The following is a 27,276-nucleotide window of genomic DNA, read 5'->3' as shown; positions in this document are numbered from 1 at the left end:
TAAGGAAATCCCACCAGCTGGGAGAACATTTCATTGCATGCATCCTTCCCACACAATCAGCACCCCACTGCTGCTCACAGCAAAGTTCCTGTTCTGTGAAGGGAAAATTCGCATTTAGCCCAACTTACATGGGTCGTTTTAGGTACAACTTCCTAACCCCATAGAAAGTACTTGTGGATCAGTGCTTCCAACACAGCAGGGTAATATTAAAAGAGCATCTAATTCATCTCAATTAGTAGCTGATCTGATGAACACCCTCTAGAGCAACAAAAACAAGTCTCAAACTAGATGTAATGTTATCCATATCTTTGAAATTGTGTTTGGGAGTATTGAATTTTTTTCCTTTATCATTTTTTTATTATTCTCCTCTGGCTTTAAAATCTCACAGCAGCCTCATGTACTCTTTCCCCAATTTTGATTGGGCCCGCAGGGCTGGGGAGGGTTTTAAAACTCTTTTTGCTAGTCCACTTTCCTGTTGAAAGTTATCCAGCCATAGCTGTCAACGTTTCCCTTTTTTTAAGGGAAATTCCCTTATTCCAAATGGGATTCCTCGCAAAAAAAAGGAAAAAGTTGACAGCTATGTGTTCAGCCCAAAAAGTAGCGAGCCCTCAAGGCTGTGATTTGCTGCTGTGATGGATAGCAGAGCCAGACTAGAGTGAGGCAGTCCTGCAAAAATTCCAGCAGAGTGGCTACAAAGTCAGCTAGCTATGGAGGAAGGAGGAGCAGCAATTTGGGAGGGAGAATAAAAGGGAGAGGGTTGGATAGGGCTTGCTTTGAGATGTTAGACAGGGTTCAGGTTAAGGGATAGGGCTTGATTTGAGATAGGAGACAGGAAGTAGGATAATAATAATAATAATAATAATAATAATAATAATAATAATTTATTTATTTATACCCTGCCCATCTGGCTGGGTTTCCCCAGCCACTCTGGGCGGCTTCCAACAAGATATTAAAACACAATAGTCCTTCAGATATTAAAAGCTTCCCTAAACAGGGCTGCCTTCAGATGTCTCCTAAAAGTCTGGTACAGTGGACGCTCGGGTTACGAACGTGATCTGTGTGGGATGCGATTTAGCGCTTCTGCGCATGCGCGACCACCGAAACCCGGAAGTAACCCATTCCGATACTTCCAGGTTTTGGCAGTCCGTAACCTGAAAAAACGCAACCTGAAGCGCCTGTAACCCGAGGTACGACTGTAATTGTTTTTTCCTTTGACATCTGATGGGAGGGCGTTCCACTGGGCGGGTGCCACTACCAAGAAGGCCCTCTGCCTGGTTCCTTGTAACCTCGCAGGGAGGGAACCGCCAGAAGCCCCTCGGCGTTGGACCTCAGTGTTTGTCTGAGAGAGTTGTTTAGAATTTGAGTGGAACATCTGTTCTAAGGAGAATATAGCTATAGGAAGGAGCCTCATAGCTTAGGTATTAAGACTTGAGGGTTGAGGGTCTGGGGAAGGTATACAGACAGGACTTTCCTGGAGGGCTGAGTCTGAGCCGGGAGAGGTAGGAGCTGTGGGAAGACAGACTCCCTGGATCTCGTACTAGCCAGGAGGGGAGAGTTCTTCCAAGAGAAGACGACTCCCAAACCAGTAACAAGGGGTGAGGTGATCCCCTGGGTGTGTTATACCAATTGGGATACCTCAGGAGTGGGATTGTTAAGAGAGGGGGGAACAGGCGGAAAGTGCCCCTCACTCATGAACCAAAGAGTTAAACTGTGAAGGAAAATTAATGAAAGAGAATTAACGAAACAACAACAGTGGAGAATAAAAATCCTCCAGCCATAACAGACTGGTTGAGAAAAATCTGATAGCAAAAATCTGATAGCAAGTAGTAGTCGAGCAGACAAATTTATTGCAAGTTGGGCTTTATTTCTCCAACCCTGGAATGAAAACGTAACATTATTTATTTATTTATTTATTTATTCTCTCTAGTGTATGTTTTTCTTCTTACAAAGATGTACTCCTTGCTGTCTGCCTCTTGTAACGTTTCTCTGCCTGCCTGGGACAAAAATTGAAAACTTAATAAATATTATATACAAAAATAAATAAAATAAAATAAAATAAATACTCACTGACCTGCCTTTCAAATAAGTGGAAATGAAGCAGCTAGTTGCCATGGTGAAATTATGATGACACTGTCACTCTGTAGTGGCAGTGCTGAAGTCATAAGTCAGATTCAAGGGGGAATTTCCCCCCCAAGGCTCAGCCTATCAGTTAACAGTGACCTAAGATTTTCCAGTAAAACATGAAATGGTGCACACACTACATTTTGCAACCTGGCGAGGCTGCAGCTGGTGGATGGCTGTCAGAAGAGTTTGCGTTCAGGCTAGTTGATGCCGTGAGGCTACGCTGGCTGAGATGGATGCAAACTGGTTTGGAAGCCTTGTTTGTTAACAGGCAGCCAAACAGAGAGAAATCTGGGAGGACGCTGTGGGATGGTGGCCATCCCACTCACCTGTTTGCCTTTGCCTTACAGGGATGTCCAGAGCCGGTGAGGTTTTTCCCAAGTCCAGCCTTCAAAGTCATGAAAAGAACCGCAAGACATCCCTATTTACATCAGAGAAATGAACTTGAAATACTGGCAGTGAGCAATGGACAAGGCCGTGGCCAGACCTGAGAGAAGGAGCTTTGAAGGGAGACTGCAGGCAGACATCTGCTGCATTGCAAGTGATGGGGCAGTGGGGAGAGAGAAGAAAAAGAGGGAGGAAACATTAGGCCATTGGAAGTGCTATGAAGACGCTTTGAACAGGAATGACTTCCCCTCAGGGATTCTGGGAACTGTAGGTGGTTAAGGGGACAGAGAGTTGTTAGGCGGGTTAGGGTTAGGGTTGGGAGTAGGGTAGGGGTAGGGTTAGGGTTAGGGAACGGGGGTCTCCTAACAACTCTTGGCACCCTTTTCAACCTATAGCTCCCAGATTCTTTGGGGGAAGAAGCCATGAGTGTTTAAAGCGGCTTCATAGCGCTTTAAATGGTGTGGATGTGGCCCTGGCCTCCCTCACCCCACTGTCTCTTATTATTGAGGAATCGAAAGGATTTCCCCATTCAAATCTCTCGGAAACAGGAAGAAAAAAGACTTTGTATCTCATGCCACTTTGAAATGTCTTAACTTGAAATGCCAATAAAGGTATTTGTATTGTATTGTATTGTATTGTATTGTATTGTATTGTATTGTATTGTATTGTATTGTATTGTTTTTTGTTTTGTATTATGATTAACATGGGAAGTGGGATGGTAAAATGTTAATGAGGCGCACTTCCGGGGGCGGCGCGAAACTGTAATGGCGGTCCTCTTCGGGCTCTGAAGAGGGGCTCCGCGGAAAAGGGTCGTTCGCTGCGGCATAGCGACGACCCATCAAGATAAACCACGGGTAGAGTGAGCCCGTGGCCGTGGGACTCGGCGGGCACCAGAAGCTGCTCCGAAAGCACAGAAGGGACCCCGTAAGGAGACCCGGAGTGAAGGAGGGGTAGCGGTGCTGTGAGTTCATCGCTCTTTCCGCGGAAGCGAAGCCGCGCGGCTGTTACAGATGAGCGCTGATCCTTCTTCCTAAAATCAACGCTAAACTGCAAGCAACATACCCGTGAGTAAAGGGGTTTAAAATTTGGCAAAGAAATTCGGTTAATTTGGCTGAAAGCGGGAGACGAGAAAAGGGAAGTCCGTCTTCCGACATTGCTGACAAGATCAAAGCAAAGCTTTTAGAAACGGAAGCATCTGAAACGGGACTTTGGGAAGCTTAAACTTTTTCGTGCTATAAAATTTGCCTTTTTTATTGAGCTCAAGGTGGAAATGGACATTGACTAAAAGAAGCAGCAGATGGTGACTTTCCTCCTATCTTTTGTTTTCTTTGGGCTGTATTTTTAAAGAGCCAGATTGTCGGGCTGCCAGAGAGAGAGACTGTGTCAAACTGCGGAAACAGTTGCAAACTGTGCTAGAAAGTAATTGTTACATTTGAGCAGAAAAGACTGATTGGGATACTGTTACAAGCACCTTTCGTGAAACTTTGTCGATTTATAAAAGGTGCTTTGGGAGATCTTGAATTTATGAAGGGACTTTTGGATTAACGAATTTATTGTTTTGAAGCAATTTGGAACTTCAATGGCGGATTACTTCCTTCCTTGTCTTTGAAATCGGGTGGCACTCCCCCTACAGGGCTTTTGGATTACAAAATCCTGGGAACTGACTTTTGTTTTGAATTCCATCTCACTGGCGGTTTACTCCTGAATTTGTCTTTCCCATGGAACAATAGACAATTTGACCTTGAACATTGACAGATGTGTAATGAGTGGTGCAGGGAGAACAAGAGCGTCTAAAGCAAAGGAATCTAAAGAGGCTAAGGAAAAAGAAAAGGAAAAGGAAAGAAGACCAGCACAATTTGTACAAACAACATTGACCCAAGGACGCCGCTCGTCGGTTCCAGCTGTACTGGTGTCTCATAGAGAACAAGGGGAAATAACTGAGAAGTCCACTGAGGAAGATATGGCAGCAGGTGGGTCAGACACATTATTAAAACAAATATTGGAGCAACTATCAAGTTTAAATCAGAAGGTGGACGATCAGTCTGTGAAGATAGATAAAGCAACTTCCTCGATTCAAAAACTGACTGACCAAGTTTCCCAGCACACGCAAGCCATAGAGAAATTGCAAGGAGCAACAGCGGAAAATCGAGAATTAGCTGGAGAAGCAATCCAGAAAGTGGGAGTCCTACAAAAAGAGGTTGAAGAAATAAAAGGAGAAGTTAGGCCCCTGCACAAACAGGTGGGTGAACAACAAGTCTATCTGTCAATGGTGGAACTGAAAAATCGTGAGAGCAACATCAAATTGAGAGGTATTCCAGAACTCGAGCAAGGAGATTTGATTGGATACTTAACACAGGAATTCTCGAAGTTCTGGGGTTTAAAGGAAGACACGGATTTTAAGATTGTCTCGGCATATAGATTGGGAAGACTGGTAAGGAAAGACAGATCCAGAGACTGCTTGATAATTTTAAGAACAAAGGAAGAGAGAGACAAGATCCTAGGCCTTCACTTCAAAAAAGCAATTGAAATACAAGACAAAAGAGTGGAAATTTACAGAGATATCCCGAGGCAGCTGCTGGACCTTAGAGCCACCTATACAGAATTAGCAAAATTGCTGAGACACAACGCAATCCCCTATAGGTGGGAGTTTCCACAGGGACTATCCTTCACCTACAAAGAAAGGAAGGTTAAAATAAGAACACCTGAAGATAACCAAAGGTTCCTTCACGACCACGGAGAAGATCTCCAAAAAGGAGCGGATTGGTTTCCAGTTTTACCAGCACCAGCACCGCCCGGAAGTGGGCCAACGCCTATACCTTCGGGATCTGAACAAAAGGAAGACACCCCATCTTAAGAACATCTTAAATAGAACAGGATGTCTCTGCAGCTACTTAGTTGGAACATAAATGGCGGGAATTCTCCGGAAAAAAGGAGAAGGATATTTCATATCCTAAAAAAAGAACAATTGGATGTAATATGTTTGCAAGAAACACATGTGACTAGGCTCCACAGGAAAGTATTAATTAATAAAAGACTTGGCCAAGAATTTATCTCATCAGACAAAGTTAAAAAAAGAGGTGTTGTAATTTATGCAAAGGAGAACCTGTCGCCAAAATTTTTATTTAAAGATGATCATGGAAGAATCCTCGCAATTGAAATTCAAACACAAGGGGAAAAGATTTTGATATTAGGAATCTACGCGCCAAATGATGGAAAATCAGAATTCTACAAGAAGCTGCATGAGACAATGATGGACTATTTGGACTATGCTAATATTATTGTGATGGGAGATATGAATGGGGTGGTGTCTACAAATATGGACAAATCCCAAAATCAAAACTTAACAACAGACGGCAGACTCCCTAAAACTTTCTTTGAAATGACAGACAATATGGACTTGATCGACATTTGGAGGACAAAGAACCCCTTGGGTAAAGAAGGAACTTTCTTTTCCGAGGCCCACTTGTCATGGACACGAATCGACCAAATTTGGATATCTAGAGGGCTGGCTCCGAAAACGAGAAAAGTGGAAATCTGCCCAAAAACCTGCTCCGACCACAATGCCATAAAAATGGAACTGAGACTTTTCCCAACTGGATCCTTCAGATGGAGAATGAATGACACCTTATTAAGAGATCAAGAGATTGTGAAGAAGGCCCAAAAAACACTAAAGGACTACTTTGAAATAAATTTGAACACTACGGTGGAGAAAAGAACAATCTGGGACGCAAGTAAAGCTGTAATGAGAGGGTTTCTGATTCAACAGAATTCGATAAAAAGAAAATATTGGAATGGAAAAAAAGAAAAAATATTAGAGAAAATAAGTGAAGGAGAGAAAAAATTGAGAATCAAACCGAAATCTAAAGAGGTGCTAAGAGAGATCAAATTTCATCAAGCACAATATTCGAAACTGATCAATCAAGAGATTGAGTGGAAAATTAAACAAATGAAGCAGAGATCATTTGAATCAGCAAATAAATGTGGAAAGTTGCTGGCTTGGCAGCTGAAAAAAAGACAAAAGTTAAATACGGTTACAAATCTGGAGATTCAAGGAAAAATAGTTCAGAAACCAGAAGAAATAAGAAAGTGCTTCCACAGATATTTCAAAGAGCTCTACGCACAGGGGCCTCAGAAAGAACCGGAAATGGACCAATTTTTGGAAATAAATGGACTACCTAAAATAAGTCAAGATAAAAGATCAATTCTTAACAGCAAAATAACTCAACAGGAAATTGAAGGTGCCATCCAAAACATGCAGCTGGGCAAATCTCCAGGCCCGGATGGACTTACCTCCAAATATTACAAAACTTTGAAGGATTTCTTGATACAACCGTTGTTGGAGGTTTGTAACCAGATCATGGAGGGGAGGAAGGCACCGGAAACGTGGAAAGAAGCATTTATCACATTGATTCCCAAGTCAGAAAGGGAAAAGACTCAGCTCAAGAACTACCGTCCCATCTCACTCCTGAATGTGGATTACAAAATTTTTGCAGACATTTTAGCAAGTAGACTTAAAAATGTGTTAAATGAAGTAATTCACAAGGACCAAGCAGGCTTTCTCCCTGGTAGACACATGTCGGACAATACCAGGAACATTATTGATATTTTGGAGCTGTTGCGAATTAGAAATACAAGGGCTGCTTTAATCTTTATTGATGCGGAGAAAGCATTTGACAACATTTCTTGGATGTTTATGAAGAAGAACTTGAAAGGGATGGGAGTGGGACGGGGGTTTGAAAATGGACTAGAAGCAATCTATTCAGAACAAAAAGCTAAACTGATAGTGAACAATGTGGTATCGGAGGAACTTCGAATTGAAAAAGGGACACGACAGGGGTGCCCTTTATCCCCTCTGCTATTTATTTCTGTTCTGGAGGTATTGCTGAATATGATTAGGGAGGACCAGCTGGTGCAAGGTATAGAGGTCGGAGCGAAACAATACAAACTGAAAGCCTTTGCAGATGACCTAGTCTTGACAGTACAGGAGCCAGTATCTAGTACAAAAAGAGTTTTGGAACTTATTTTGGAGTTTGGTCGGGTGGCGGGATTTAAGTTAAACAAACAAAAAACTAAGGTTTTGGTCAAAAATCTGACACCTACAGAGATAGAGGAGTATCAGAAAGAGACAGAGCTAAGTGTGGCTAAAAAAGTGAAATACCTGGGGGTATACTTGTCCACTAAAAATTTAAACCTTTTTAAAGATAACTATGAAAAATGTTGGTTGGAAATTAAAAAAGACTTGGATATTTGGTCAAGATTGAAACTTACCTTGTCAGGCCGAATCGCAGCTATAAAGATGTGTGTTTTGCCTAAAATGCTATTTTTATTTCAGACCCTTCAGGTCGTGGACAGAATGGAATGTTTTGGAAAATGGCAGAAGGATATTTCTAAGTTTGTCTGGCAGGGCAAAAAGCCCCGAATAAAATTTAAAATACTAACCGACTCAAAAGAAAGAGGGGGGTTTGCCCTGCCGGACCTAAGGTTGTACTATGAAGCTGCAGCCTTCTGCTGGTTGAAGGATTGGTTCTTGTTGGAAAACACCGATGTCCTAGATCTGGAAGGGTTTGATAATGTGTATGGTTGGCATGCATACTTGTGGTATGACAAGGCGAAGGTCCATAAATTGTTTAAAAATCATATTGTCAGAAAATCAATTTTTGCCGTCTGGACGAAGTACAAGGATTTATTAGAAAGCAAGACCCCGAGGTGGCTATCACCTGTGGAAGCCAAGATTTCTAAAAAAAAGCCCAATATGGAGGCCTACTGGCCAAAGTATTGGGAACTGATTGAAAGAGTTGGAGATAACTGGAAGCTCCAAAGCCAGGACAAATTAAAAGGTAAGGTGCGAGATTGGTTACATTATGCTCAAATTCAAGAGGTATTTAAAATGGACAGAAAAGTGGGTTTCCAGTTGGAGAAATCGAAACTGGAGACGGAGTTGCTAGAACCAAAGACTAAGGTACTTTCGAGGATGTATGACTTGCTGCTTAAATGGAACACACAGGATGAGACAGTTAAATCTGCTATGATAAAATGGGCACAGGATGTGGGACACAACATTATGTCTGAAGACTGGGAAAGGTTATGGAACACCGGTATGAAATTCACGGCATGTAGTGCCTTGAAAGAGAACATTATGAAAATGGTATACCGGTGGTACATGACTCCAGTCAAGCTGGCTAAAATATATCATCTCTCTGATAATAAGTGTTGGAAATGCAAGGAGGCAGAAGGGACATTCTTTCACCTCTGGTGGACCTGCCCGAAAGTAAAGGCCTTTTGGGAAATCATACATAATGAGCTGAAAAAGGTATTTAGATATACCTTCTCTAAGAAACCAGAGGCCTTTCTCTTGGGCATGGTGGACCGGAAGGTGCCAAAGAAGGACAGAACCTTGTTTATGTATGCAACCACAGCAGCTAGGATTCTCATCGCTAAGTTCTGGAAAACACCAGATTTACCCACACTGGAGGACTGGCAGACGCAGTTGATGGACTATATGGAGTTGGCAGAAATGACTGGCAGAATCCGAGATCTGAGCGAAGAAACTATGGAGGAGGACTGGAAAAAATTTAAGGACTATTTGCAAAAACATTATAAGTTGTTTGAATGTTAAGATAGCGCACGATTAAGAAATGTTATGTTTCCGCAATCTATTTTAAGAAATGATAAAGTAAGTATTGATAGAAAAAACGAGAAATATTTGAAACAAATTATTATGTTTATTAAGAATGTCAAAACTAAATTACAATTTTTTGAAATTGGTAACATAATATATTTAAAGGTATAATAAGATGGGAAACAAGATAACAAATTGCTGAACTGGCTAGAACAATGAATGCAATGCTGAGAGGATGCGAGGAGGTCCAAAAGTGAATTGCTGAAAGATGTTAAGGAAAGTTTCATAACATTTTTTCTTGTTTTTATTTTTCTTTATATATATATATATAAAAAATGTTTCTTGTATGTTGCCATGTAAACAAATTTGTTAATTTATGAAAAGAAACGCAATAAAAAATCTATATAAAAAAAAAAAAATGTTAATGAGGCGGACGTGATACTTCTGTAAACTGGCACGCCCCTTCTTGTGGACGTGGAAGGAGGGACTTGCGGCCGGACAGGTGACTTTACAAGCTGTGTTTTTCCTGATGAAGATGTGCCTGATCTTGGGTTACCAGACTTGCAAGTGTGTATAATAAAAAGGTTTCCTAATTCACCCATTTTGTCCAGATCACTCTATTTAAAAGGATTCAGAGACCTTAAGTCAAAGGAACCAGTTTATTTATCTCTCACAAAGGCCAAAATAAATAAATAATACCAATCCCTCAACTGCCCAAACAAACAGTCTTGCAGCACTGTAAAAATTAACAGATTTGGGGGGAACTTTTTTAAAATGGGAGGGTCAGGGGGCCTTGGTGGGTGCCAAGGAGGGTTTCTGAGGGTGACACGTGTCACAAGGGGGGGCTCCTCAGTCATCATTTCTTTATTAATAAATGCCCCCCCCCTTGAGGCCTTGTTTTTCCAGCCCTGTCTATGTATGGTCTCCTGTGATGTCACAAACAGACATAGCAGCTGAGGGGAAAGAGGCAGTTTCTTATTCTAGAATTTCAAACACAGGAGGGCAGGAGGGGGGCATTTTTTCAGCCCAGGGGCTGCATTTCCCTCCACACAACACTAGTTACATGTACAAACGAACAGAGCAATGAAAGCAAGCCTTATCTTTGCACAGGAAGCTGTTCAAGGAATGACATGCCAAGAGAAAGCATCAAACCCAATTAAACCTATTAAGAAATAGGTTGTCCAACCCCCTGGAATGCAGGAAACCCAGCTGAAATTTAGGAAACGTTTGTACTTCTGCATGTGTTTATAGTATCCATATTGCTTTTCAGAATACTCGAAATGGGGGGGGACCTCAGCTGCACACCCACCTCCCTTCATTTTTGGGGGGGGTCTCTCTTCCTCCCCCACCTGCCCAGCAGCTTCCCTGCCTGCTATCTCCCCCTCCATCATCCCACTGGCATTGCACCCTCCCCCCAGCCCCCCCAGCTTGCTGTGCCCCAAGGCGTTTTGCACTCACCTGAACCCTTGCAGGGAAAGGGGTGGGCACAATGGGAAGTGGCGGGGTGACCGGGCTGCTTAAACCACACCCCTTTTCCAATGAAAGCGGCATGGGGGGTCAGTATCCAGCACCCCCTTCTCTGCTTCTCTTGAACTCTTTGACTTTAACCCCTAGAGGTCTTCTAACATATAAACAAATTATAAAAATGCATTGAAGAAACAAATCACACCATCTAACTTTGCTACCGTGCAAGAAACAGAGATAGTTTCTGAGCATTTTTATATATTTATTCTTTATACCTCAGTTTCCACAAGCACACAACATTCTGATTTCCTTCCGGCTGTGCTCTACTTCCTGAGCCAGATCACCATGGAAACCACACTGCCTACCATCATTTCCATGGGAATTTGACTGGCACAGGAAAAGGAGTATAGCCAGAAGAAACTCAGTCTTGTTGGCTGTGATTCACAACCAGTAAAGTGTGTTTTTTTTAAAAGTGTAAAAAAAATAGAGGCCCTATGTTTGACCACCTCAGCCAGAAAGTAGATTTAGAAAGTTAATTCAACTCCCCTCCCCCTCAAATTCTTAGAAGACAATGACGATGATGGTGATTGTGATAATAATCTGCTGAATTTCCCTCTCCAGGTTTAAAGGGGGTGTGATGGTCCCACAGCAATGAAGAGGGAAATTTGACTCACCAAATACTAAAGTGTCATGACTTTTGTGGCCAGTTCTTCAGCATCAAAATAAGGAGGGAGGTCTCAGGGGACAAAGCAAATCTCCACGCCTCTCTAAATGGCCCTCAGCACTCTCCCTCGGCCCCACCCTTCCTGGGTCACACACCCAGGCCATACCCTCCCATACACTGCTTTGCACCCTCCTGGAATGTTTCTTGCCTGGCTGGAACGCGTCCTCTGATAAAGCTCTTGCTTTCCGGGAGAGAATGGTGAAATTTACGTTTGTTGCTCTACGCACTTTTGCCTTTGGATCCTGCCCACCAGTAACGATAGTGTGCCTTATAGCATGGACGTGTTGGGTGAAATTTACTACAGCATCAAAACCAGTGCATTTTCTCAGGGAACACTTGAGCACAGAACACATTCAATAAAAGCACACGGCAAAATCACATTGTCTAATGAAATGCCTTCATGCACTATTCCTGGGTTTTCTAGAGGCATCCGCCTGACCACTGATGGAAATAGAATGCTAGACAAATAGACCTTGGTCTGATCCAGCAGAGCTCTTGTTATCCTTTGTATGTTGACATTCCAAGTCCAAGGCTCAGATCTCTGCTATTGAGAGTGAACAACAAAGAGACACATTGTGGATGCTGCAAGGTGTGAAAAGGTGAGGAAATGAAAGTGGACAGTAGAGAACTGAAAGGGTCAAGGAGGATAACATTACCTGCTGGGTCTTTTATGAAGTGGAGGCTATTTCATCCCTTCCTACTGTATGTTCTAGCCCATGTGTTTGCTAAAACAATAAGCACAAGACTTTCTGTGTAGTTCGTAATACAGACTTTTTCAGATCAGGGGAGCTGCAGAGTCATGCATAAGTGTTTATAAAGACACATACACACACAGCTTGTGTACATTCCCATCATTTAGTAGAGGAGAGTGCCAAATGGAGACATCTGTGATGTGCATTGTCTTGCTGTTACATGCATCTGACCTTTACACCCCAGAGTTTACTTATGAAAACATGGGAGAATGAATGCAGGGATGGAGCAATGATGGAACTCCCAGAATGTTATACTACAACACTAAGCTCAGTGATTAATATGAATGAACTGTTGTATATGCTGTAAAGTTTGCTACTATTTCTATTCATTCCTATGAAAATGTAAGAAAAGTCCTGCTGGATCAGACAGAGGGCACATTTACTACAGTATGCTCTTTCTCACAGTGGCCAAACTATAGGAAGCCTGCAAGTAGAATCTGAGGGCAGGGACTGACAAACCGGTTGATTTCTGTTTCTCTCGGTTTCTCATTTTTCTAGTCTTAAATTCAGTTCTCCACATTTTGACATTGGTTTGTGAATATTTATTTTAAATGTCATTAAAAACTCACCAGCATTTAAATGTGAATTTCCCCTAGTATGCAATTTTCAAATGAAAATTTGACTGAAATTCACATAATGTATGAATGTGAATGTTATTGTGCGGTTGCAGTTAGCATTTGAAAACATATGGCATGTAGCAGGAGAGATTGGGCGCTATAGGGGAGCAATTAGTATGTGACAGCATCTCTTAGACTGTCTGCAAGCTAATTAATTCAATTTTATATTAACCTTATTCATTGACTTAGCCAACTAGGAAAAATAAACTTAGATTGGCCAAAAGGGGGGGGGGGTAAATTCTCAGCTTTCAATCCTGACATTCTGATGTCAAATTTTGTGAGCAAATGTTGACCGCAAATCCAAATTTGAAAATCTTCTGTCATTTGGCATTTTGTGAAATGTCGTTGCAGACATTGTTCTACATTTTCCACGGGAGTAAGGATTGTGGGTGCCGTCCAGCAGTGACTGCTGATGGAAAGAATCATGCATTAGAACAGGGAGAGGAAGCTACTGGTGGTCCTCTCCTCCTGCCTGTAGGGCCTCATCCCACGCCCCAAAATATGTTCCAAGGGAAAATCTTCAGAATAAGTTTTTTTTTCCTGAGGGGAGGGGGGGAGGGTAATCACCTACAATTTGTCTCCTCTCTGTTCTGCTAATCGATTCAGCAGACTGTCACTAAGGAGACTGGTCCTTCAGGGCAAATAGGGCATCGCCCCACCAAACACATTCTGTCCTCAGCCTCCACCTGCCTGTGTTCTTGCTTACAGGTGGTTCAGAGGGCTGTGGTCCTAGCTGTCACTGTCCTCCTCAGTCTCACTATTGCCTTTGTAGAACTTTGAAAGGAAGACAATAGGAACAAAACTAGAAATAATTGGCTCTGGGTGTCATTGGATCTCGCTCCACCTACTGCTCAACTCCTGGCCTTACGCCAGGGGTACCCAAAGTTTTTTCAAAGAGGGCCAAGGCCAGATTTGGTGAAGTGAACATGCATGAGGGCTGACCAAAGTTGTTGAGCTTTTTTTATAAGATTGAAGGGTTTTTTTAGGATTTAAGTTGTTAAGCTTTTTCAAGGATTTTACCTGCCACAGGAGCTGGATTAAACTGACCGGCAGGCCAGATTAGACCCCCAAAACGGACTTTGGACATGCCTGCCTTATACCATACCAGTCCAAATGGGTACCAGCCACAACTGAGCAGCCACCGTTGAATGCAGCCGGCTGTTTTATATAAACCTTCTTTAAAATAGAGCATGTTAATAGATCTGGTTTTTGTTGTCTGTTTACTCTTTTCCCCTCCTATTGCATTCATGTATATTTATGTGACACTCCGAAATAGCCAAGAGCACTTTAATCAGTGGATTATCTGCAACCTAATCAGTGAAAATACTAATCAGGAAGTGCAGAAAATGTCCCCACCCAGTGCAGCACAGGAAATGTTTTCTGATGTTTCTGATTCCCAAACAAGAATTAGGCATTTATTCTTTTAAACTGCTTTTTAATTGTGCTTGTTGTTGTTGTTATAAATTTTTAAACTGTTTTAATGTGGGGGTTTTTTGGGGGGGTTATTTGGCTGTTTCTGTTTATATTTTGATTATGTATTTTGTGCTTTATATTGTAATTTTATCTTTTGAACCTCCCTGAGACCTGCAGGTATAGGGCGGTATATAAATTTAATAAATAATGATGATGATGATTTTATTTGTTTGTTTGTTTTGCAGGGTTTTCTGGGGGTGTGATGATTCTTTAGATTGTGCCCAGTAGGATTTAAAAAAACAAAACAAAAAAAAAGAAAAATCTGCATAGCATGACCAATAGATGTTTGATGAGACTCAATAATGATCATTGCCTTAAAGAGATTTGGGGGGGGGGGGGAAGCAAGCAAAATGTTGGTTTCCATTGTGTTGTGTGTTTTGATTACACCCAATAGAAAGGGGGTGGGGAATTAGTGGCCCCCCAGAAGTGGGTGGGTGGGTTACAACTTCAGCCCCTGTCAGCCTGACCACTGGTAAAGGGATGATTGGAGTTGCAGTCCAGCAACATCTGGAACATCACAGGTTCCCTGCCTCTGCTTTAAAAGCGTTAACTGGTTAGGAATATAAGACGAGCCCTGCTATATCAAGCCAAAATGCTGCATCTGGATGCCTCTGAGGGCCAGCACGCAGAGCCCTAGTGCAACAGCCACTCTCTCCACTTCCCAGCAACTGACATGGATTGTCTCCCTCAGAGATCCTCCTGAAAAAGTTTCCTGGAAAAATGTAAGATCTAAAATACAAAAACTTCAAGTCTGCTCTTGCATAATTGCCCACATTTATTTTAAGAACTTAAGAACCGGATGCCTATGTGAAGCATGGAAGCCGGACCTGAGTGCAATAGCACTCTTCTCTCTTAATTTCACAGGAACTGATATTCAGAGGTGTATACTCTCCAACAGTGGAGGTAAAACATGGTCATCATGGCCAGTAAACATTGATAGCCTTATCCACTATGATTCTTTCTAATCTGTTGTTAAAGCCATCTAAGTTGGTCCATACCTTGTGGAAGTAAATTCCACCTTTTACCTATGTACTCTGTCAAGAAGGGCTCTCTCTTGTCTTTCCTGACTCTTCCAACATTCATCTTCATTGGATGCCTCTGAGTTCTAATATTGGGACAGAAGGAGAAAAACTTATTCCTATCCACTTGTTGATTGCCTTGTGCCATCCAAATAATCATGCGGAAGCATGGCTGCACCTGTTTAAGGCTGCCAAGCGTCCCTCAGCCGTTGCTGTTAGCTGCAGCTACAGCCTCCCCATTCACTGAATGCCTAGTCATGCAGGACTGAGGGTGAATGTTTGGTTCTCATTCCTAAATCCATCTGTGGAAGGAAGCATTGTTTTTAGTGCTCTGTGTTATCATGGGATCAGGAGAAATAACTGGTTCCATCTGGGTCTGTGGTTTCACCATATATCATCACTAGCAGGTTCAAGCAAGGATTCATAGAATCATAGAATCATAGAGTTGGAAGAGACCACAAGGGCCATCGAGTCCAACCCCCTGCCAAGCAGGAAACACCATCAGAGCACTCCTGACATATGGTTGTCAAGCCTCTGCTTAAAGACCTCCAAAGAAGGAGAGTCCACCACACTCCTTAGCAGCAAATTCCACTGTCGAACAGCTCTTACTGTCAGGAAGTTCTTCCTAATGTTTAGGTGGAATCTTCTTTCTTGTAGTTTGGATCCATTGCTCCGTGTCCGCTTCTCTGGAGCAGCAGAAAACAACCTTTCTCCCTCCTCTATGTGACATCCTTTTATATATTTGAACATGGCTATCATATCACCCCATTCAAGTGAAGCAGAAGCACAACCCACACTGGTGAGCACCCTGGAGCACTGGGGTGGTGTTTCATCTTGGAGGGACCTGAGGGAGAGATGCTCCCACTTAGGCCCTGATGCTGTCATTGACCCCAGTGTACACAAGACCAGGGCTGATGCTGCTGATGAATGTGTGGGAAATGAATCAAAGAACAGTTATATTAGTGATTTAAGAGTTGTCACGATGGTTGGATCTATGGCTGGGGAGAAATTTAGAAATCTACTCTTCCCCGAACAATATGCAAACCATAATGCTGCTATCCTTTGAAATTCACATTTCTTCAAAACATTGTGATGCAGTTCCCCTTTAAAAAAAAAAGTGTACACAAAAATCCATATATAATAGTGAGGAAAGTACATTAACATGAATAAGTCACTGCAAATGGCATACCTAAATTCATGGTATTAGGGGAAATTGTTTGCAGAAATGTGAATATTGTGGGAAATGTGCATTAAAATGCTAATGAATTCTGGATTTCCCAGAATAATAATTTTGATGATCTTCATCCTATCTCTACAATATGAAATTCATGAAATGTGGTTAGAGAAGAAAATCATGTTTGAGAAGGCAAAGGTCAATAAGTGCTATCCAGCAAAAGCCCTGCTACAAATATTGTATATTTATCATAGTATATATTTTTATAGGGGTGCATGGGGTGTTAGGGGAGGGATAGTTCCTCTGGTGTGAGACACGTTGTGCTCCTTCTGGGATAGTTTGTCCACCTTTGGTTCCCACCCTGCACTCAGCTTCCACCTGTGGCTCCTAAAAACTGTCAGCAGCCACACCCTGGCAAATGGCTTTGACTGGCCGGTTAAACCAGGTGAGGGTAGTTGATGGGTCTCAAACCCTTGGTGAATTAGGGACTTCCCATGCATGTGAAGACAGGCACCAGCAGGTTGAGGAGATGAGACCAATAATGGGTCCAATGGTCAAGAAGGTGGTTTCTGCAGGTGCTGTAGAGGGAAGTGAGGGGCAGATGGGGACCATCAACCTGGGAGTGTAGCCCATCTAGGAGAAGGGAAACTCTGATCCTAAACCTCCACTGCCCTTGCAGAATATCTTCAGGAGAAAAAAGGCTAAGGAGTAAACTCTACACAAGTCCTGAGTCCCTAAGATGGTGGGGTGGTGCCTTGTATGCCTCCTTCAGGCAACTCCTGCAGCCAGTATTATGCCAAGTGTATTGCTCTGCTTTCCTTTGGAGCACATCAGTGAGGCCAAGGGGTCTTGTCCTCTGGTCAGCCTAGGACGCTGCCCAGGGAGGTCGCTTCAGTCCTGCTAACCCAGAGGTTTGACTTCGCCAGAAGCCACACTCCATTGTCGCTCAAGAGAGATGGATGTCAGATGCAGGTCAGCACAAAAGACGCAGGGCTCCATTGTCAGTGAAGTTAACTCTTTGTTCAAGGAAATGACATACAACTTGGGAACACTTCCCAGTAGGTCTTGCACCTATGGAGCAGTTGGCAGGGCTGGAGATCCCTGCCTTCCACCCCTCTTCCGGATGTTTCCCAAACAGTCTCAAACTGTGTCTGCCCATTTCTGACCTCTGCTCTGCTCTGCTCTCCTCATTACTCTGCACGTTCTTGGAGAAGGGGGGGGGGGCTTGTCACAGCAGGAGAGGGAGGCTCCCAGCGTCCGAACTGCTCCCTGAACTGCTCCAGGTTCTTCCTGCTCACTAAACCCTGTTGCCCCTTCAGCATCTAGCCCCTCTTCCCAATCTCCTCCCTCTGACCTCCTCCCAGTGTCCCACCACCAATCCTCTGACTCTGAGCCTTCCTCCTCTGGGGTTTCCCTTGGCCAGTGCCTCCCACCTCTCCTCTTTTTCCATGGATGCCAACAGCAATATTTTCTCACAATAAAAACAAAACAGTATTTAGGCAAAATTATTTATTCGAAGGTCACACACACGCCACTAGCCATTTACAAACCCTTCAGAAATGCATGGTTTGCATTTGGTATCTGTATACCAGTTTTATTTTGGTTTTCTTAAGCATAAAGGAGTGATTGCATACAAAATAAATAATTGCATAGCATAAATAAAATCCATTGTATAAATAATAATAGTGCACATCACTTTTTCCATTCACATATAAATCTTTCAATAGACTTATTTTTAACCTACAACATGAGGGTATGTTTGAATATACAAATATGCCAAGTATCGGTTATCTATAGGAACATAGAAAGCTGCCTTATACCGAGTTAAACCATCATCTAGCTCAGTATTTGTCTACACTGACTGGTAGTGGCTCTCCTGGAGATGCTAGGGATTGAACTTGAAGCCATCTGCATGCAAAACAAATGAGCTATCAATAAGAATGAATGAAGCTCACACAGTATGTTATATGACCATGTTCTCCTCTATGCCATTGGCCACAATCTGTGATGCCTGTACATTTTAAGATCAACCTTGTATTTCATAGATATTACACAGTGGAACCTTGGTTGTCGAATGTAATCCATTCCAGAAAACCGTTCAACTTCCAAAATGTTCGACGACTGAGGTGTGATGGGCGGTCAGCAAATTCCATTGAGAAAATGGAGAAGCACACATTGATTATTGTATTTTAGTGTTTTGTTGGAAGCCGCCCAGAGTGGCTGGGGAAACCCAGCCAGATGGGCGGGGTATAAATTATTATTATTATTATTACTACTATTATTATTATTATTAGAAGCCATTAGACTTCCAAGGCGCGTTCCAAATTGGAAGCATTCACCTCCGGGTTTTCGGCATTCGGGTTCCTAAGCATTTGGCTTCCGAGCTTCTCGAAAACCAAAGTTCCACTGTGTATGCACACACACACACACACACACACACACACTACAAGCAAACTCGAAATGGCTTAAAGCACGATTACCAAAATTCACCCACTGAAAGAAATGCTACTTCCTGTTTATAAAAACAGCAACTGAACAAACAAACAAACAAACAGAGAATAAATAAATAAAATTTAAGCAACAATTAAAAGTGCTAGGTATCCAGGATGGACCTTGGTAATATGGTATCCTGTGTGAGGCCAAAATTTGAAGTGGGGGGCCCAGCGCAAAGCCACCTTCCCAAAGCTGTGCAAGGGAGGAGGGAGGAGTTAAGCTTTGGGAAGCAGGCATGAAACTCTGGCAGGGTCCTAGAGCCCTCTTCTCCTTCTCCTTCTTCTCCTTCTCCTTCTTCTCAAAGCTGGCCAAGAACTAACTAGGCTTTGGGAAGGACGTAGGAAGGTGCCCTTGCCCCCTGCATGGGGGAACCGGTCACATTGCCCTAAAACCTCTGTAGGTGTAGGGTGATCAAATAAGTAAATAAAGCCAAAATACAATTCCATATTCTTTGGAGAAGATGCACTGAACTTTTGGTCTTCTTCATGAAATTTGGCTCAGTGAAAATGTATAACAAAGCATTTGAAAAACTTTCTTTGTCTCATTGCTTTGCTTCTGTTTTCAACCACTTGCCGTCATGCAGTCTCTTCAGAAATATTTTTAGATTTTCCAATAGTTGCTTGGGGCTTCCTTTTGAAGTTTTACAATTCAGGTCACTTTCCTTTTATTAAAAAAATATAAAAGAAAACTGGTGTTGAAAGATGTGGTGTTCCAAAGTTGTAGATCAGGTGTGAATTGGAGTCCGTAATATCAACTACCTATCTGCTCTTACAACAATTTTTTCATTTGATGAGTGTGATTAACATAGCTATTATGCATGCACACAGAGACATTAAATAATTGCTTGTTTTGTAATCAAAAAATCACTGTTAATTGATTTTTATCATCAAGTAATAATACTCTTTAGTGAGTGTGGTCTCCGCAACCAGAAGTTCATTTAGATGGGGTACAGTGATAAGGCAATCACACGCTCAGAAGATGGGTCAGTGAATGAGCATAAAAATTTAATTGCAACTAGTAGAAATTAACTTCAGCATGGCTTATTTTCAAAGATGGAAATTGAAATAAATATACTGCGAGTATTTACTTGACTGGGAAAGCCACTGTCTCTCAACCTTTCACCTTTTTGCATGCAGGTGCTAATTCTGCTTCTTAATGCCCAAGTGTCTTACTGCATTGTGATGCTCATTTAGGCCTAAGTCACATCCACACCATACAATGAAAGCAACACCATATATCCCATGCATCCCAGCATGAAATGAACAGTTCCACAGAAGAAGAAGAAGAAGAAGAAGAAGAAGAAGAAGAAGAAGAAGAAGAAGAAGAAGAGGAGGAGGAGGAGGAGGAGGAGGAGGAGTTTGGATTTGATATCCCGCCTTTCACTCCCCTTCAGGAGTCTCAAAGCGGCTAACATTCTCCTTTCCCTTCCTCCCCCACAACAAACACTCTGTGAGGTGAGTGGGGCTGAGAGACTTCACAGAAGTGTGACTGGCCCAAGGTCACCCAGCAGCTGCATGTGAAGGAGCGGAGACACGAACCCGGTTTCCCAGATTACGTGACTACTGCTCTTAACCACTACACCACACAGGGCAAAGTAATCGCGTTGGTATGTATGGGGTAAGGTGAATCATCAAGTAAGCTGGCCCTGAGGTGCCAAGACCTTTATGTAATAATAGTAACGTCTTGAACTTGGCCCGGTAACAAATCAACAACCAGAGGAGATCTCTGAGCAGAGGTCTTCTACGATGGCAAGGTTTCAGTCCTGCTCAGCTGCTATAAAGCATTCAGCAGGAACTGCAGTTTTCAGATCCAGAGCAAAAGCACATTACAAAAACCCAGTTCTGAAGTCACCGGTGCCTGAACTACTGTGGTCAAGCTTCCCCAGTCCAGGTAAAGGGCCAGTGAACTCTCCCTGATACTGGTTCTCTTCTCCCACTTTTCCAAGTGTCAGAGTTTTTGTTTGTGAGGAGGGGGTTGTCTAATGGCAGGGATGAATCCCATTATGAGCTGGGTATAAGCTCATATTGGGTTGAACATTTTTGGAACTGTGGGAGCTCGGATTTCAAACTCTTCAAGTTTTGAATTTGGCCCCATCACTGCTCCTAAATAGAATGGAGCCAATCAGTTAGCTTTGATCCATTTACTATGCTCAGGATTAACTAACACCTGCTTTGCATCACTGAAGATAAGACAGCTCTTTGTGAGCAAGCTATCTATGCTTCATAACTCAAAATTGCAGCAATATAATGTGTGTGGATGATCATAGCTGTGGCTCTGGATTTGTCATACTAAAATAGCAATAATCCACTGGGGACTTAGCTAAGCTGGTAAAGAAAAAGTGATTTATAGGCGTTGTATATGTGATATACACTGTGCCACCAGATGGCGACGTGGAGACCAGTTTTTCTCTACCTGTTTTCCCTATTTGAATTTACAGTGCTTTAAACTGAAACGCTTCTTTGATGTGTCTAGATCCAGCCTAAGGGTCACCAATTTCTGCCACTAAGCCAAAAACTAGTAACAACTCTATACATCAGATGCAGCCAGTATAGTGCTCTCCTGTTGTTTCTGGACTCCATTTCCCATCATCTCTGACCATTGGACATGCTGGCTGGGGCTGATGGTCCAACCACATTGACTACCCCTCCTATAACCACTGAGTTATGCCTAATGTGAGTATTTAAGAGCAAAATGAAACAGATCTACTTACATTCTGTGAATGCCACCTCTTGGCAAGTTCATGAAGGCTGCTTCTAAGATTATGATATTCGTGGAACTGTGGCACAGAATCCATGGAATTATTAAATGTCTTCAAATCTTTCTTTTCACACTGTTTCTGAAATGAGAGGATTGTTTTAAGGTCACCTGTCAGATTAAACACACCATTGTTAAATATGGCAGCACTACAGCATAGCTGTGGAATTCAGGGCCTTTTCTGGTTCAAATCCCATTCATTTCCGTAGGGCTTTTACCTGAGAAACTCCAAATGATCATAGGTAGCAGTGGACGAGAGGCAGGTAGGGCTGTGCCCCCCAAACAAGGAGCTTGCCCCCCATCCCCTCCCATTTCTGAACTCCTGTCATCAACTTACGCTATTATTTTTCTTTCTCTCCCACAGAGAAATATACTTTATCTGTTCTGTGCCAACAAAGACTTCTTTTTTTCTGGTGCCACCACTGCAGATGAGTCATGTCATCCATTTTCACAACTAGTATTTCCTCTCACAGTCATCTCCATCCCACCCACCCCCATGATCCAGATTTAAAAGGCTTCCAGAATGTTCAACCTTAAATAATGGGCCTCTTTTTCTACTCCAAAGGTGACCAGACCACATGTCACATGTTAAATGCAGTCCGCCAAGCCAGAGGGGCGGGACTCACTCACCTTTCTTGCTCAGCTGATCAGCCACCAGCTGGGGAATGCAAGAAATATTGGTGTTCCTTTGCTGCTAAGAAGCTTATTAGGTACATCAGTTTGGGATGAACTGGGAGCACTGGTGGATTCTTTAAGCTTTCCCCAGTGCTCCTAATCCAGGCAGTACTATGGCTCCTGTGCTGCCAATCTTTTGCACCTTAACAACATGGAGGGAAGGCAGCACTTCCACTCACGCCCAATTTTGCCACCCACAAATAGCATGGGGAAACTGCTCGAACCCCAATTTTATCTGACTAGAGATGCAGATCCTGAACAAACACTGACCACAGGAGGGAATTCATCCTGACCTACACAGCTAAGTAGCCCTCACCATGATAACAAAATGGAATGACTCTGTCCTGTGTTTTCAATGTAGTCATAAGCAACTATCCCATCAGCATAAGGGTTTACCCTTGTATAATGGGACTTCTTCATCCTCCACAATATGCCCTATGCTCTCCCCAAACCTGCTTCAGAGCAGATTTAGAGGGGCATGGAGGGAAAGGGGTCTTGTTTTGCAGGTGCAAATCCTTGTGTTGATTGGACCATTACTTAGCGCTATATTGGATATAAGACAGGGTCATGACACAACTATGATATCAAAACAAAGATTCTAAGATACTAGCAGAAAGACTACCTAGAGCTTATCTACGTGTTCATTCTTGAATATAACTGCTGCAAATACAGCACAACACTTAAAACAGTGTGCACTCCCTTAGATATCAAAATACTAGATGCTAATTCTGAGAGATCAACATGCTCTGGACTTATAAAATCCCAATAATTAGATCAGACACTTATTAACAATGTGACATTCTCAAGCACAGTAACATTCATGATCCCCAATTAAATCCTGATACCAGCAGTCTGCTTCACTTATCAATGTTAATACATCAATGATATCCCCACTGTTGCATTGTAAGTTTTTTTAATATTTAAAAAAAGATGTAAGTCCAATTCTTCGCACATACTTCCTGTAAAGTGATCCACACGTTGTAGATTTCAGGTGACTATTTTAATTGAGATGTGGAGCTTGTGTTGCTCTCATCTCCCTGTCTATTTGGTCCTTCTGGTTAGGCTGATGGTAGGGAGACTCCAACAACATATTGAGAGCCAAAGGTTCCCCATGCCCATGTTACAGCACATACCAGTGGGAGAAATTGTCTCTGGACAACTTATAACATGTGGTTTGAAACCAGAAAGTCAGTCAAGTCAAAGTTATGCATATAGCGTGTTCTCCTTCATGGAGAGCACGTGTTGTGGTGGGGGCTAACAAGACACCCACTGTTGCTGGGTGGGGAAAGAGGGTTGGCTACCATTATGATTGAGTTCTGCTTGTTGCTGGGGAGATTTATATGTTGCCATTTTGTGATTGACAACCATAGCCTTTATATGCCCTGTGTGCAACGTTGAGCTTCCTCTTTTCACTACGCGCACTGAATACCCGTCCACCCTCCCTAATTTTAGGGTTGTTCGCTTGACCTTGCTATACCTGTCATGGGGTCGTCTGCTTTGGGGCAGGGGCCCGGTAGGAATTTTGTCCATTTGGCTGATTGGCTGGTGCCATTTGGTTTTTGCCTAATGCGTAGCAAATCGTCACAACTTGTAAGGTTGCGGTTAGGCATTGGTTTTATGAATTGGTTGGTGGAGGGGTATGGATTGGCTGTGCCTGCCCCTCCAAATGCTGCTGCTGCAAGGGTATTCCATTAAAGGAATCTAGGGGCTCGCCATGCTTTTGTCTGAACCCCCGTCAAGGGGTTAGGACCACACATGAGCCCCTGGGAGCATTTGGGGAGAGGTGAGGGCATGGTACCCAACTCCATCTTTCTCCCCAAAATGTTTTCCCTTTCTGACTTTGCATGCGTGCAAATGTCAGTCTGTTTTCATGCGGGGTCAGATAGTCACAACCAATGCCTAAGCAACCACACACGTTTCTTGTATTTTAATAAAGTTGTGGCCAAAATTATGCCAAAAGCCTTAAACAAAAATTATGTGTCAATTGTGTGTTATTTGTGGGGTGGCTTGGGGACCTCAACACACAACTAATTTACAATGATATTAGTATGACTTAACTTTAGCTGGAACGTGTCTCAGCTCAACATCAATTATTTTCAGAGGCAGTTTACTATCTCAGAACAACCCTATTTCAAAAATAATGAATTACTGTTATTTCAGGGCATCCAAATGCCACAGTACTATGCAGGGCTTTTTTTTCAGCTGGAACTCAGTTCCGGCACCTCTCAGGTGGGTGCCATTGCCATTCTAAGAGAACGAGGGAGACATTCATGGTGAGGAGTTCCAGCACCTCTTTTTTAAAAAAAATAGAAATATAGCACTGGTACATTCAACAAGGGCTGGCCCAAGACATTTTGGCACCTGAGGCAAAGTGCAAAATGGTGTCACCCTCCTCACCAGGGAAGAAGGGGTGAGTGAAGATCTACGGTATGTCAGGAACAAGAGAGGAAGAAAGATCTCCATCCAGACCTACTGCTTCTGTGGATCCTGCTACTGTCTCACCTGGCCTCTTGGGTGGGCAGGCCCTGCACGCCACATACAAGTACTTGTCCCAGAAATACCAATATATCAGAGGATAGCTCAATCGGAAGAGCACAAGGCTCTTTATCTCAGGGTCAGAGGTTGGAGTCCCACGTTAGGCAAACGATTCCTGCTTGGCAGGGGGTTGGACTAGATGTAAAAGGCGAAAGATTTATACGATCTGAAGAGAAACCAGACTAGATGACCCTTGTGGTCTCTTCCAACTCTACCATTCTATGATTTTATCTGGTATGCTAATACTTCCACAAATTTTTCAAAGAATTTTTTCCCCAAAAAAATCAAGAACATTTTTATTTTCTTACCGGGTTTTGTTTTTCTGGAATATCTACCAGTGGTGTTGAGAGGTCTTTATTCTTCTGAAAATAAAAATGACAAAGCATAGTTAGGTAACAAAAGTTAGAGTAAATATTAGACATAACTGGATCCTTCCAGCTTTTTTCTTCAAGGGTATTTTTCCATAACAGCTGTAGGGGGTGACTCTTTCAGGAAAGCAGTATCTCCTCTCACTGAATGTTCAGCTTTCATTACAAAACATAAATCTGGAAACCTCTTACTTGTGACTTCACTCACTTCTTGGTAGTTATGCACAGTATCGCCCTTCAGGTAACTTTAAACACATTAGGTGACCTATATGCTATGTTCCAACTATTCTGCAATGATCTCCTACCTTAGTCCCTTGACTACAGAAGTTCTGGCTACTAGTTTGTGATGCATTAAGATAGTCTGATATAGTTGTTCATGCATTTATCTCTGTAAGTGCATTCATTAATTGTTCTTATTTCCCCATGGCTTTTTAAAAAGGGAACTCTAGTGGCTGCAACTTCACAGTATCCCATTAGGTTTTTGAATGCTCATCAGAAGGAAATGTAAATTTCCACTTATTTAATTCTATACAGTAGAACCTTTACTTACAACTGCCTCCACTCGTGGGTGTTCCAAGTTGCGACCGTGGCAAACCCGGAAGTAACCGGCGGGTGTGCTGCTGTTCACGCATGCGCAGGAGTGACAATCGCCATTCACGCACGCACAGGAGTGGCGATCGCCGTTCGCACATGCACAGAAGTGGGCAATCGCTGGCCCCGCCTGTGCACCACGGCGCCTCTCCCAGCGACCCATTTCGCCATAAGGACGGGCCTCCGGAACGGATTGTGGTCATGAGTAGAGGTTCCATTGTACATAAATCTTAGATTAGGGTTCAGAAACCTGTGACTGTTCCAGTGTTGCTGGACACCAACTCCCAACAGCCACAAGAAGAGGGCCATAGATTCACTATTGCTGTCTTAGATTGGCTGCATCAACAGAAATATAGTGTCCAGATCAAGGGAAGTAACACTACCAATATTCCCACTCTATTCTGCCTTGGCCAGACCACACCTGGAATCCTGTGTCCAGTTCTGGCCACCACAATTTAAGAAGGATGTTGACAAGGTGGAAAGTGTGCAGAGGAGGGCAACCAAGATGATCAAGGGTCTGGAAACCAGGCCTTATGAGGAGTGCTTGAAGGAACTGGGTATGTTTAGTCTGGAAAAGAGGAGACTGAGAGCACATGTGATAGCCATCTTCAAATATCTTAAGGGCTGTTGCATGGAAGAGGAAGCAAGCTTGTTTTCCCCTGCTCTGGGAGGTAGGACTTGAACCGATGGCTTCAAGTTACAAGAAATGAGATTCCAACTAAACATTCGAAAAAACTTTCTGACTGTAAGAGCTGTTTGACAGCAAAACAGACTCCCACGAGAGGTGGTGGACTCTCCTTCCTTGGAGGTTTTCAAGCAGAGGTTGGATGGCCGCCTGTCATGGATGCTTGAGCTGAGATTCCTGCATTGCAGGGGTTGGACTAGATGACCCTTTGGGTCCTGTCCAACTCTACAATTCTATGATTCTATTATTGTTTTCTTTACCATTCCCTCACCCTTGAATTGCAGCCGATGTATAGTATAAAAGTAAAGGATAATGGGCCCTATTCAACCCAAGGAATGGACCCAATAAGCCATGTCTATTAATTTCATTGTATATACTCTGAATAGAACTAGCATTGGATGGAACGCTTCATATTCTCTCATATATATATATATATATATATATATATATATATATATATATTCTAAAATTTTGATTTTCCCCCTTTGCTGTAAGAAACAAAATACAAAATGTGGTTCAGTATTACATATACATATAAATTTGCACTGCAGTCCTATCACTCAGAAGTAAGTCTCACTGTGTTCAGTAGGCCTTACTCCCAGGAAAGTGTACATAGGATTGCAGCCTCAAGTCAGACAAAGTCAACCAGGTTCTGTATATAGTTATAACATACCACTTGATCCATTGCGTGACGCAAGTATTTCTGAGTTTCAATAAGGGCAGCTAATAATTTTCCCGTTGGCCGGCAACTGGCATACACTCCAAAGCAAAGCAAAATCAAACAGCTGGAGTGCATTGTGGTGAGAGTAGCGTGCTTCGGTTTTC

At 42.7% G+C, this 27,276-nt stretch overlaps 1 long non-coding RNA gene across 3 annotated transcripts; it reads right to left on the bottom strand.

Moving 5' to 3' along the window:
* Nucleotides 1–863: 863 nt before the first annotated feature.
* LOC308574259 lies at nucleotides 864–27,276 on the bottom strand. Of its 3 annotated transcripts, none has more exons than XR_014002398.1 (4): nucleotides 27,125–27,276; nucleotides 25,116–25,169; nucleotides 21,554–21,679; nucleotides 864–1,994 (listed from the first exon to the last, which is right to left on the bottom strand). It is a non-coding gene; the product is annotated as an uncharacterized lncRNA (long non-coding RNA). The 3 variants fall into 3 exon arrangements; XR_014002399.1 differs by having other exon boundaries at nucleotides 864–1,990; XR_014002400.1 differs by lacking the exon at nucleotides 864–1,994 and adding an exon at nucleotides 17,845–19,504.

The sequence above is a fragment of the Podarcis bocagei genome (genome assembly GCF_964188305.1).
Source record: "Podarcis bocagei genome assembly, chromosome: 15".
NCBI lineage: Eukaryota > Metazoa > Chordata > Lepidosauria > Squamata > Lacertidae > Podarcis > Podarcis bocagei.
The sequence above is the reverse complement of the archived record's forward strand: the minus strand, read 5'-3'. Positions and strand labels throughout refer to the sequence as shown.